The following is a 15008-nucleotide window of genomic DNA, read 5'->3' on the forward strand; positions in this document are numbered from 1 at the left end:
AGTTACCAACTGGGTTTGCACATTTTTGGAGCCGAAGCTCACTGCTTGTCTGAACTGTGCATTTCCTAAGAGAAAGGCTGGTTTCCCTCTAGGACTACGCAGTTTGCTAAGGCAGTGCAAGAACTAGATTGTAACCAAGTCACGGGGATATCAACTTGTGGTTAATCAACAAAGCAAGTAAGAAAACACAAGATTTAGAGAAAAAGATAAACTTGACGAAGGAACGAGTACCTGGGTAGTGCGAGACAAGCTGCTGAGATTTTAGTAGGGATGCTCCAAAACGAAGTGAAGGAAAATTTTTGGAGGGTGGTTATAGCCGCTACAACATATGAAAAATATCATTAATCTAAGATCTAAAAAGTAAAAAGGAAAGTAACCACATGTTTTTGTCTTGCTAACACATATTCCTCAATGGCACTCCCCATAAGAGATGTGGTATATATGCCTACACCAACGACTTTTATAAGCAAATTTCTATCAAGAAAGAAAAGAGATGTTTCTAACAAAGGCAATGCATGGATAAAATACAAAAAGAGAGAGTAGAGCCTTTGGGTTTGTCCCTAACCCAAGGGGACTCAACCCTTTAAAACAAACTAAGATGAAAGATAATAATAATATTTTAATGACATAAAACAAAGTTCAAGTACATCATGCAAAGGAAATGAAAATGGCAGTCTCAAGCTCCTATCTATTAGTAGATCTTATCTGATCCAAAAGTTCGAATCTTATTGAGCCCCTAGGCTTGCTTATTTAAACAAAAATGATGGAGGGGCAGCCTCCTTGGAAAGAGGACTGCTTCCCTCCAAAATCTCTAAAAAAGTGCAGCTAGCACCCTTAGATCATCGTAATTCCTTGAGTGCATCGGCTGCTAGTAGATCCTTGAGTTGTAGATGAGTTATTTTAGGGATCAAGTTGAGTTGTATGTGAGTAAATACTGGGGGAAGGCCTCCTACATCTCCTCCAACTACCTCCAAAGTGCCTCTACATAGTAAGAGCACTCAAAAGCACACTTTTCCTGCACATTAACCGCATTAGGCCATACATTATAACGAACATCCTTTAGTCTCCATATTAAACACATTATAGTAAAAAAGATGTTAACAAATGCGAGGAAAGAGGAAATAATAAGATGGGGTATGGAAAAATGGGCCTTATGATATACCTATTGATAGGACCCATTACTTTTACTTAGATTTATTTGTAATATGATTATGGGAGTGCCTACCTAGAAGATTATCATTTGATGATATTGTACTGTAATATCTTGATTGTTGACTTGTAGGTTTCCAAACAATTGGTATTTGTTTCGAACCTTTTCATGATAAAGCACTTTAATCATCATACCTTTTTGACTTCATACTTTAAGAGGCAATCTGTTACACATTATTTTCTCTCATCTAGGAATATGATGTCAAATTTGTATCTTTCGCTATATGAAGAACTATTGTCACCAATCCCCGACAAAGATGGAAGATAAGAATTTTGTTAAAATACCTTAAAAAAATATTATTTTTGGAGAATGTCACAGGTGCAACCATTATTGACATGATACAATCACATCTTTCATAACTAACATCTCACGATTTCGTCACAAGTTGCCTTCACAAAAAGTGCAATTGTCTTTTAATGTGGGTAAAAAATAAAAAGGAATGAGAAAATTCTATTCTAGAAGCCTTGTGAAGATATCTATTCAAAAAGGTGGGGATTTGGCTATCATCCTTCCTACCTTAGATCTGATCCCTGCCTTAGTGGATCTTGCATCCCTCCTACCTTGGATTTCATTCCTACCTTAGCGAATCCCATCCTTACCTTAGTGGATTTGTAACCTCCATCTCTTATATCATCTTACCCTTTTCTAGTCTATTGTAACAACCACTGGTTGATTTTCCATGTAAATAAAATAAGACCAAGGTCATGGGACACATATTCCAAGCTGGATTCTGGGAAAAACATCATACTGGGCATCACTTCCAGTTTATTTATGGCTATGGAAACTGGGAAAGGCATTGGAAAAACCATAGAGGCAACAATATACATTTAATTAAGGAAATATAGGAAATAGGAGAAAAGGAAGGTGAAGAGTCTCAAATTTGCATGCAAGTGAAATTAGAGAAAAAATGAAGGAAAATGAAGAAAAAAGGAAGCCTCAATGATAAAAAGGCACCTGAGACTTAATTGACAACTTTTTCTCATTCTTTAATCAATATCAACAAAGGAGAAGGAACACGCACTTGGACAAGCATGTAAGGAAAGCAAGGTAGCGCAAGATAAACCTTGAACAATAGCAAGTGAGGATAGAAATTAGCTGTGGATCGTAGGTAACATTGTGCATGTGAGATTTAACATGTTGGTTTTTAGATGCATGGCATATGCATGTGATTCTTTGGTTGTGTGCTGCCATTGGCATGTAGTTTTTCTTGGATTGACAATGGGTTTTAGCCTTGCCTTGCCATTTCCTCGATAACCATGGTATTGTGGGTTTCTTCCACTTGTTTTTCTGATTGGTGCTCAGGTTCCTTATGGATGTGGGTTGGAAAAAACACTCTGGAAAAACTTGGATTGAGTTACTAGTTCCTAGAGCGGAGGTTGGGACAAATGCTCTGGAGCCCTTGGTGTATTGATCCATTAGTCCCCAGAGCCGCGGTTGGATCAAATGGTTTGGAGCCTTGGAAGGCTTTGGGTTGAGCTACTAGTTCTTGATGCCCTGGACAACTTGGGTAAAGACTAATATTGTTAATTTTAATGATTTCCAGATCATAGAGTTGGAATCATTATCGATGAGGGTTGAGGTGGTTGGTCTCTAGAAGCCCTGGTTGGTTTTTTCTTGGTTTATTCCATGAGGTTTGACATTCATTCTTGGAATATAGCGCAAGGGTGACTAGTTGAAAGAGAGATTTGGTTCAACCTAGTCTATGGTCGGGTGGTAAATGGAAGTCCCTGACTAAGTTGGCATTTTCATAGTGTAGTGTGAGATATTTTCCTATTGTGATCTATGAGAATTTGTAGTGATTATGTTGGTGATATTATAGTTGATTTTCCATGGTTTCTATGTTGGCTATATGTTGGTTATATGATGTAATCTATATATGGCCCTTGACATGTTTTCATAACTTATAGATTGGTTGATGAATGCATGGACTAACACCTGCTATTGCAGCGAGGTAGAGAGGGCTTAGATCCTTCTTGGCGATTCTCAGATAAAGACTATCAATTTATGATCAGATACGCATTCATGAACTGTAGCTTACATGTTTTCCATATATTTGACAAAATGTATATTATGGATTAGGCATATTTGGGTCAAGTTCCTACTTGAGTTTTGATTGGCTGGATTTGTAATCACCTTTGATTACATTCTAGAAAGTTACAGGAAATTCTAGGAAGTGGTCTAGAGACTAGCCTGAAAAGGTGGCATAAACCCCATAACCACATGCTCAGAATTGGAGGAGTCAAGTCTTAATCACATGTAAGCAAGCATGTGAATATGATTATAGGCTTCCAACTGCATGGATGCAATGTCAAGGGCACGATTATGGATATAGGTTAGAGAAAAAGGTTTTCAACTTAGGGATTGATCACCTGGGGTGGTTGCTTAGCTCCTTAGTGATCTGCAGTCCGTATGGGTTGTTAGTAAGTATTAAATTTGTAGGCCCCACTTCCTTAACTATAACTTGGAGGTTGGGTCATGTCATAATAACACTCGTCTCATCTTTTCCTTGGCGAGCCTGTGAATTTCGGTAAATGTGGGAGGGGGCGTTACATCTATAAATTCAAAAGAATCTCATGGGAATGGGTTGTCTTTTTGACTCTTGAGACTATACTTTCATGCTACCAAATTATCCATTGGAGGATTTTTATTACAATATTGGAATTAAGGATCATTGGGAGGAAGCTTTCAACATCGAGGCTTGGTTGTAACTCCTTTTCTTCATTCTTAATACAAATGAATTTTTCTTTCCCACACTCATTGTTATGATGATTGTTATGACATTCCTTGATCACTTGTATGGTTTATGTTAAATAATTTATGTATCATATGCTTTGATCATTTGTACGTTTGTGTCTTTGTAAATCTCTTCTTGGAGCATTTAGAACGAGATTGAAAGCTACATCAAACAACAACAAGGAAACACATTTCAAAAAATGAATGAACCATTTATCCCATCTTACATCTATGATTTGAAGATAATCTAGGGAATGTTTCTATGTATTTGTTTGTTTGTTTCTAGACTTGGTTCCAAAGTCTAGGGAGATCTGTCTTGCCAACAAGATAAGATTTGTCTGCAAAACAACTATGTTGCCAAATTGTCTCACAATTGGCATAACTTTATGTTTATATGGTTCACCATTAGGGCTATCTTAAGGATATATTCTTACAAAGAGAGAAAAGGGATATTCCTTTAGGAGTATTATAGGGCTCATTACCATATAAATTACTTTTAGTGTCTTTGGGATAATATTTTAACTCTTTTCATGAAGTAATAAAAGACATTTCTTGCTTTCCTACCTCCATTTTGTTTTCTTTGTGCTAACATTGTAACTCGTGATCTTGTTTAGACATAGTTGCTTTGTTAATTTGTTTATGTGTTTTGCTTTCTAACCATTTTCTTATTGGTTCTATGTAGGGAATAACAACCTTGAAATAAAGTGGATTTTGGGACATCCATGCTCCAAAATCCACACAACAAATTGGTGACTCCACTTTCTTTTCTTACTCATTTCCATTGTTTGAAAACTCCCTCTTCATTTCAATTTTATTTACATATCTATATCTTTTTGTTACCTTCATTTTAGGCCTCCTATTGTCCCGTGCGTGCCAGAAATTGGCTTAGTTTCTTTTTTGGGACGGTATTTACAGATATCAAAAAAATAATCATCATGATTCCTTGCGCATATCATTAGATTTTTGACACATATTTACAAAGTTCAAACCATTGTAATTTTCCCCTGTTTTCAATGTTGGGTAGTAACCACTAATAATTCGTTGCCACTCCTACAAATATTGACAAGTTAGGCTATTTTTCATTGAATTAACCACTAGAGTAGAATTATTTAGTTTCTTTTTCCACAAGGTTTACATCAACATTATTGTTCATGTCATTGTAGAATTGGGACTAGAAGCGTCTTACTTCCTTATTGAGTATCCTCTTCCCCTTGTGCACATACGTGAGCTGGGGAAATTAGAAGAACTTTGAAGTCAAATTTCATCTCCCTTTAGGATTATAGGTTAAACCACATAGCATAATAGGAGGAATGTAATCCTCCTATCATACACACATATTTTCTTTCTTGCAAGGTAAAACACACATACCATAATTAGATTGGAAAGTCACAGTTCTCATGGTATCCATATCTCTAAAATCTAATAAACATTATGATGTTCACTTGATACTTTGCACCCACTACACCCAACAACTTCACTTATTTCTTACTTGATTAGTGTTCTCTTCCCCTTGCACCCAAAGTGATCAGGGAATCAAAACTTGAAGTGTAGACTTCTTGAACTTCAACATTTTTTCATACCATGAGTTACATGAGTTTTGGGCCATCATCCAAAAATCATAACCTCTTAAAAGTAATCTTACTTAAACATGTTAATTCTCCTCATTATGGGGTAAAAAAAGAAATTATAGTCTAAGTTAGTATCCCAGGAAGTAGACATCAAAATAACTCCCCTTGGTAATTATCATTTGAAACATAGAATGTTATCTTTTAGGGAACTTTAAATCCTCCATAATCTAATGTCATAAAGCTACTAGTGAGAATAAACTTGTGAAGGGGCAAGGATTAGATAAAAGATTATTTTTGGCCTCCTTGAGTCCCCCGATTCTTGATAGGGCCTTTGGATCTACAATTGTAACCCAAAAGTCGCGGTTCTCTCACCCACACTATATGGATGCATCTTAGTGGCCAATTATTAGGGTATCTTACCAAAGGTGGTGGAGCGGGAGCACTTTCACCTAGAAGCAATTTTGAACAAATGCTAGAAAAATCGCTAGTTTCTTTGGGATGTGGATCAATACCCCTCATTATAACCGTCCTTTGGAATGTCTCTCTCCAAATGATCACTCCAAAAAAAAAGTTATAAAAAAGAGACCCATGGTATTCTGATGATAAAAGAGAGATTGGAGCCTACTCTTTGGGCATGCATAATCATTTTCCTCATATTGGTTGAGAGCTCTCGTGGCTATGGAGGGATGTGGGTTAAATTCTTGAACGAATTAGTTTCATTGATGAAACAAATTCACCTTAGCTAATGAAAATGAAATATCACTTAGATATTTCACAAGTATTTATTGTTTAAGATTCATCTCATTGCTAGGTTGTGGTACAACGAGAGATTGTGGGATTTTTGGAAGGTTGTATTTTCCATCTACCATTTGAGTGGGAAAAAAGGGGGTCAAATAACTCATTATTAGACAATACAATCACTTGAAGAGGCCATACCAGTTAATTGTCAACACATTATGGGTATTTTTTGTGGGTAGTTTCAACCTAGATTTTTGTTGCCGTATCCAATTCCATTTTTTCTATCAATAGTTTGAGCCATAATTTGCTGGGCCATGGTATAAAAAGGGAGGGTAAAAGTAGCCATAAAATTTCCTCCAATGTAGTAATTTACAGTAGTTTAAGGGGACATTTTAGTGTTTTCATCATCTCCTATTTTCCCAACAAATCATGCCATTAGCTATGGTTGTTTATGGGCTTCCAGAAACCTATTTTTGTAAAGAATGCTCCAACGTGTAATTCCACGTCAAATTAATAAAACATATTATAATATATTGGTTGAGGTTGTTTTTTGTGGTATGATGGTTTCTTATTTGTTTAGCGAGAAGGGATTTTACAGTGGTATTAATAAACATATATGTTATATTGGTTGAATTTCTTTGTTGTGATATTTTGTTTTGGTATATTGGTTGAGTTTCTTATCTAGAAAGGGGGGATTTATAGTGGTATTAGAGCAAGGGCTTTCTTGCCAGCTTATGAGTGCATGCTATCTCGATGTCTCTGGAGGACATGGAATACTTCACCTATTGGATATAGAGAAAAGGTGATAATGATCTTCATTCGGAATAGAAGAAGAGGAAGACAAGGGGGACCAGAACAAATAGGCTAGGGGAAGTAGTGTGTATATTTTAAATGACCTTACAAGGGAGAAACAACACTTGGTTCAACTTATAACCCAACGTATTGAAAATAATCAAGGGAACCAAAACAATGTTGGAAAAAATGGTTCAAGAGGGTTAAATGGTAATAAGGGGAACCATGTTGAAGGAAGAAACACCCATATCCTAATTCAGAATAACCCTCAAACAATGAATATAGTGAATCCTAGACATCCATTACCTTAGTTCTTATAAGAAAAAATAACAAGAGATTAGGGACATCGAGGACAAGATGAAGGGTTTTATGATTATTAGAGGAAGTATCAGGTTCTTGGTGAATAATTTCACGCATCCTTGTCCTTGTAGGAGTTTTGCATCATTAAATACAAGAACATGCCAAGAGAGTAGAATAGGGGCTCACATAATTATGTTTTTCCATTGAAGTTGGGGAAATTTTCCATCCCTTCCTTTGATGCTTCATCCAAATTCACTGACAAAGCATGGGTTCAATAATTGGACACATATTTCCAACTCAACCCTATGTTGGATTTAGAGGCCATCAAATTTTCTACCTTGAATTTGGAGGCAAACTTATACCTAGACATCACATAAATATTGATTGCCTCATTTGATAAGAAGGACCCATAGATACATTTAAGAGAGTTGGAATAACTCAAATAGACATGTGCAAAAATTGTTTATATTTGATAATTTCAAAGGCTCACAATCATGAAAACAAATGTGTCAAACCACAAACTAATTATGCTATTCGTTGAAGGATTATCTGAGCCCCTACATGGTTGGGTTAAGGACTTGAAACTATAATTTCTATAGGATGTTATCCTCATATTCTAAGACATGGAGGATGTGGTGCCAAATAATAAATTCTCTCCCAAAACTTTCATTCATCAAAAGAGCAAAGACAAGAAGCCCTATATAAGAAGTTGAATGATAAAGACAAATTGGATGATGAGACTCTGGAGGAACTAAGAAGGAAGAAACTTTGCTTTATTTGTAAGGAACCTGAGGAATCAGGTCACATGTGCATTGGGAAGTGTTACATAGAGGTTCTCTCCTACAGCGAGGAGAAATAAAAATCACTATAGGCTCATGATGATGATAATAGTGGTATGAATGATGAACAACCACGTGTGGAACTATGGCCACTCTATCAGGAATCCCGAGATATCACACTATTAGGGTCAAGGGAGTAGTACAGGGATAATGTGTCACTATCTTGAATATTTATTGATGTTGGGATAACCCATAACTTCATTGATGTAGCTTTGGTGGCCAAGAGAGGGATTCCCACATAATACTTTGAGGGATTCAACATTGTGGTCACTGATGGGTATGATATGACTTTCAGAAAAAAGGTTCCGTAGTTGGAGTTGATGATGGGTAACTACATTGTGGCTGATGACTTCTATGTGCTTGAAATGGTAGATAGTAATGTTGTATTGGGAGTTTAATGAATTTATTTTATAGGAAACACTCGAGGAACTACCAAAGAATGGAGATGGAATTCACTACAACATATGGTAAAAGGGTAGTTCTTAGGGGCATGTCCAATGGCAGTCATAACATTGTTACAACCAAGTGAATGGAAAATGTATTCAGGCATGATGATGTATCTTGGGAAGCAGAGTGTGTAATTGTGACATAAAAAAATTCATATTGAAACCAACGTTATCTTGTAGACATTCAGTCATTATTGAGTAAACATGACTAGTTTTTAGGGAGATCCTTCTAGGGATACCTCCTGACAAAGGCTTCAAGAACATCATTGAGTTAGAAGAAGGGACCATGCCCATAATAACTTCTCCATATAGGCACCTGAATAAGTTCAAAGATGAGATAGAGAAGGCAATCAAGGAGTTGTTATAGACGGGACATATAAGACTTAGTTCCAGTCCATTCACTTCTTTAGTAGTCTTCATTAAGAATAAGGATGGAACTATGAGGATGTGTATAAACTATTAGGATCTAAAATAATTAAAAATAGGTATCCCATTCCAAAGATCGATAAGCTATTGGAAAATTTTCTTGGGCTAGTATACTTCTTGAAGATTGATCTTTGATTGGGATATCACCAAATCAGAGCAAGGGAGCAAGATGTTCACAAGAATGCCTTCAGGTGTCATTATCGCAACTACGAGTTCTTGGTCATGCCTTTTGGGTTGACTAATGCACCTACCACTTTCAAGTCCTGCATGAACCACATCTTCAATAAGCAATTGCAGAAGTTTCTTTTAGTGTTCTTTGATGATCTCCTTCACTTGAGGCATTTAGATGAGATATTGGGTATTATGAGGGAGAAGTCATTTTACACTAAGGAATCAAAATGTGAATTTGGTATGATGAAGACTATACATTTAAGCCATATTATCAATGTAGGTGCAGGAACATTAGGAAAATACCTAGTCCATATTACATTGGCCATCACCTAGGACCCTTAGAGAGTTGTAGGGATTTTTTGGATTATGTAGCTATTATAGGCACTTTGCTAAGGGCTTTTCATAGTTGGGTTCACCCTTAACATATATTATGAAGAAAGGGGAATTTAGGTGGAAAAAGGAAGCCCAGTAGGCATTCAATAAGCTCAAGGAGGTGATGAGCACTTGTCCAATATTAGCACTTGCTACTTTCACTCAACCCTTTGTGCTTGAGTGTGATGCTTCTAGAGAGGGTATAAGAGTTTTCTTGATGTAGAATAGACATCTGATAGCATTTGAGAGTTGGAAGCTTAGGGAAATAGAGAGGCTTTACTCCATACGTGACAAGGATAAGATTTCCATTATGCATGATTTGGCGAAGTTCAAATTGTATTTGGTTGGTGGAAGATTTGTGGTTAGGAATGAACACAATATTTTGTGGTATTTCCTTGAAAAGAAGGACCTGAATGAGAGGCAATAGAAATGGGTGAGAAAGATACAGGATTAGGATTTTGACATTGATTATATGAAGGGCAAGAAAAATATTTTTCTTGATGACCTTTCTTGGAAATCAACAACATGTTACCTTACATAGGTTTTAATTGATTGGAAATCACACATGTTGGTGGAATATTATAAGAATAAGTTTGCTTATGAGTTGATGGATGATCACATTCAGGATGACATATATAGAGTGGTGGATGAAATTGTCTTCTATAAAGAAAGAATGTACTTAGTTTCTTAGTCTACACTTAAGGAGAATATTACGAGGGCTACTCATGATACACCTTTAGGAGGACACCCTGGATACTTCAAAACTTACAGGAAAATTAGAGGGGGGTTCTCATGGAAGGGCCTCAAGGACAACATGTTACGACATGTGAAGGGTGGATGGCTTGTCAGCAAAACAAGTCAGAGCATACTCATGCTACAAGTTTATTGCAACCCTTTCCCATTCCATAACAAAAGTGGGAGTGTGTGTTTATGATTTTAGAACAGGTCTATTGAAGGCATGTAGCTGTTGATTGGTTGATCAAATTCACACATTTCTTCACAATTTCATCATAGTATAAGGAAACATAGGTGGCATAGTTGTTTTTTAGGGAGGTGTTTAGGCTCCATGGGTTTCCTAAGTACATTGTCAGTGATCAAGATACCAAGTTTCTCAATGCATTTTGGCAAGAGCTATTCAGATTGGCTAGCACCGAGTTGACTCCTAGTACTAGTTATTTCCCTTTAGGTGGATGTCCAGATGAAGATTGTGAAAAAATCATGTGAGGGATATATCTTTGTAACTATGTATGAGGAAAACATAAGGCTTGGATTAAGTGGTTGCATCTAATAGAACATTACAACAACACCACTTACCACATGTCCATTGGTTTGACCTTGTTCCAAGCATTATATTTTTACAATACTCCTTAATTTGTATATTTGGAATTTGGGGAGAGCAAGCCTACCAAATCCAAATATTGATAAACAAAGCCAATATATCCTTCAGATCCTGAAGGAAAACTTGTAGGTTTCCTGGAACTGATAAATATGTATGAAAATAGGCATAGGGTTGAGAATAATTTTGATGTGGGAGACTTGGTTTTCGTGAGGTTACAACTATACAACCAATATTCTTTCAAGAAAATTGGTTCAAAAAAGTTCAAACCACACTTTTATGGTACCTACAGAGTAATAAGGAGAGTTGGGGATATAAATTACGATCTTGAGATTCCATAGGGGAGAAAGCTTCACAATGTTTTTCATGTATCATGCCTCATGAAGGCATTGGGACAACAAGTTATTATTTCATTAGAGTTACCCCCACTAGAGGAGGAGGGGAAGTTGGTATCAATCCTTAAGGATATTTTGGAAGTCAAGGAAAGGAAATTAAGGAGTAGAGTGATTAGAGTGTATCTTATCAGGTGGAAAGAATTGCTAGTAGGGGAGGGTATGTGGAAAGGAAGAAGATTTTGCACCATCATAGTTTACAGTTGCTTGAGTGCAAGAAATCTTGGGAAGGGATGATTGTAATGTCCCTCACTGAATGATCACTCCAATTTTTTATTATAAAATAGAGACGCATGGCATTTCGATGACCCATGGTATTTTGATGATAAAAGATAGATTGGAGCTAACTCTTTCGGCAAGCATACTCATTTTCCTCATATTGGTTTGGAGAGCTTGTGTGGATTTAGAGTGCTAAGGGTGAAACCGTTGAGTTCAGGGGGGGAAACAAATCCACCCTAGATGATAAGAAGGAAATATCACTTAGATATTTCACATGTATATATTACTGAAGGTTCATCTTATTTCCAATTCGTGGGTATAGCTCGAGATTGTGGGACTTTTGGGGGGTCACATTTTCCATCTACCATTCAAGTGGGAAAAAGGGAGCAAAATCACTCATTTCTAGACTGTGGGATGACTTGAGGAGGGAATGCTAGCTATTATTAAAAGGATTAGGGTATTTTTTGTGGGTAGTTTCAACCCATATTTTTTCTTCCCTATCCAGTGCCATTTTTTTCTCGAAAATTCAAACCATAATTTTTTGGGTCATGCAATCAAAAGGAAGGGTCAAACCAACCATCAAATCTGCTTTAGTATAGGGGAAATTTCAGCATTGTCATCATCTCGTATTTTCCTGACAAGTCATGCCATTAGCCATGGACTTTTATGGGCTTCCAAAAAATCTATTTTTTTAAAGGTTTCTCTAACATGCAATTCTAGGCTAGCTTAATAAAACATATCAAAATAAATTGGTTGAATTTGTTTGCTTGTGGTATCATGGTTTCATTATTTGTTTAGTGAGAAGGGATTTTACAGTGGTATTAATAAGCATATATGTTATATTGGTTGAACTTATTTTCTTTGATATTTTGTTTTGGGTATATTGGTTGAATTTCTTGTCTAGAAAGAGGGGATTTTACATCCTTTCATACCTTCACTAGTTTTGTTCCAATGGCTTGAGACCTCAATGTTGTAAGAATTTCGAAATGCCTAGTGAAATTTAAGTGGAAGAACATGATGTCATTTAAAAACCTCGTGCCAAAAAATTGGATTGTTTCAAACATTAAAGACAATGTTAAAGGTTACTAAGCTATTGTTTTTTGTTTTCTTTTATGTATTGATACATTGGTTTGCATGCTTGGAATCTCCCAATCATTCATCCATGTCCTTGAGCACCATTGGGGGACATTTAGTACTCTAATATCTCGATGCCTTCAAACCTCACCACCTTTGGTTGGAGGAGTGCTAGTTCTTGCAGGTTTTCCCACTCGACCTTCCTTGCAGAGATCACCATTTGATCTAGATTTGTTAGACTCATCCATCCTCAGTGCCACTTTTTTAGAATCTTCATTACCTCAAAGGATAATGAGCCATTTTCATTTCAGTCATTAGAGCCAACAATTGAATCATAAATGACTCTAACGAGGGATATAACATTGAGTGTTAGGAAATGATGAATCCAACCAAGCATCCGACAAAGACACATAATACACACTAAGAGGGTTCAAACAGACTATGTATTATCAACACCACTAGAATACAATTCAAAGATCCTATAAGTAGTGAGAGTGTTGTTTGGAATGAGCAACGAGGTTTTCTACATAGACTAGGATAATATGGGCCAGATCATGAAAAATGTAATTCATGGCTCACTGGAAAGTAGTGCTAGCATTTTTAAGGCGAAAAAACATTACACGATACACGAATGTACCCTATGGGGTTAGTGAAGGATGTTTTTAATTGATCCATATATCAGATATAAATTTTATTGTAACCTAAAAGTCATCCATGAAAGACAAGGCATCATGCCCCATGTACACTTCAATGACCTAGTCAATAAATGGCATAGGAAATTTATCCTCCAATCATGCTTTGTTCAAATATTGGAAGTTAGTACAAAAATAATCCCCTATTTATTCATGATAAGAATTGGGTTAGAAACCCTTGAAATATAAGCAATAGGGTGTATGAACCCTCCCTTGAGAAACTTATAAATTTCAGACTTCATAGTTATGGCTTTTGACAGGTGCAATGGAATCTACTTTTGTTGAGCTAGAGCAGTGCCGGACTATGTGTCAATAGGTGTTCTACAATGTAGGACTTAGTCTAGGCATTTCGACATATGAATAAGTGAAAATATCATGGTACTCCTAGAACAAGACTTTATAAGAAACAACTTCTTCTTAGGAGTAAGTTTCCCCTAGCATTATTTCTTCAACGATGTCGAGCTTCATTGAAATTTAAACTTTGATGGTTGAAGATATTTTAGCCATATTACCTACTTCAAAGGCATTTGGTGTAGAATGGGGTTTTTAAACCAATTGACTTGACTTGTGGGAATGAATTCCTTTGTTTCCAATGCATGTGCCTATTTATAGATGGTATAGAAGGTGTGAATGATCCTTCTAGTAAAAATAAGGAGCAATGGTGCATGGAACTCCAAGGACACTTGCACTATCATGTCCTTAAGGACATCCTCATTTGAGTGCAAAATATTTGAAAAGGGTTGTGGTGTCATCAATGGGTCATGAGGTATTGGTTGGTGCATGAAAGTACTGATGGATGTGCAAGGGTGAAATATCACATTAGGTTTCACAAGACCAATGATTGTGGACACATCGCAGATAGGGTGGGTTCATGTTGTCCTTGTTGGTGCTACCTTTTTTTTAGATGAAGTAATATTGACACCATGGAATGATGAGTAGATGAATGGTCAAATTTCCCTTAGAAATGAGGAAATATAGTAAATATTCCCTTGATTCTACGCATTGTTAGTATTGGGGGGTGGAAGAATATCTTTTATTAGTCCAAGTGGTAGGGTAGTTTGAACTTCTAATGGTTGCATTGATGTTGTGGGGAAATTTTGGGTGTGGGTTCTTCACTTGAAATGGTTGAGGTACTTATTGTCTTAGGGGAAGCCACACTCTAAGGTTTATTGGGCTCTTAAGGGGGAGGAGATGACACTGGAGTCCTGTGGTACCATTTGTACGTGATGATCAAAGGACATATATAGGTGAGAAGAGTGTCCTCAACACAAAGTGTGCAAGGGCGTGCCATCCATTGATTAATCAAGGTAGTGACAAAATAAATGGTATATTTTTAATCAAGATTTGAGGTTAGTGGAAGTGGTGGCGCAATCATTGAGGCATGACATAGGGAAACCAACACATATCAATATAATGGGAGATCAAGTAAATGATTCATATAATTTTCATGTTTCACACAAATGGAACACACGTGGTTAGTTCTTAAACCGTTAATACATGATGAGGTAGCATTGTTGATTGATGGAGAGGGGAGAAATCAGGTTGCCTAAGGGGCATAAATAAGAACCCTCAACTCATACAACATGGATAATTGATTGGTGGGATGTCCTAGTATGTCACAAAGAGCACATAGGCTGATTACATTATGAGTAGTTGTGGTTGGGTGGTCTTCCTCTTTTTCTTTCTCCCTACCGATTTTT

Source organism: Pinus tabuliformis, chromosome J (genome assembly GCF_031772625.1).
Source record: "Pinus tabuliformis cultivar Carrire ecotype Pingquan chromosome J, CPIR1, whole genome shotgun sequence".
In the NCBI taxonomy this organism is placed as follows: domain Eukaryota; kingdom Viridiplantae; phylum Streptophyta; class Pinopsida; order Pinales; family Pinaceae; genus Pinus; species Pinus tabuliformis.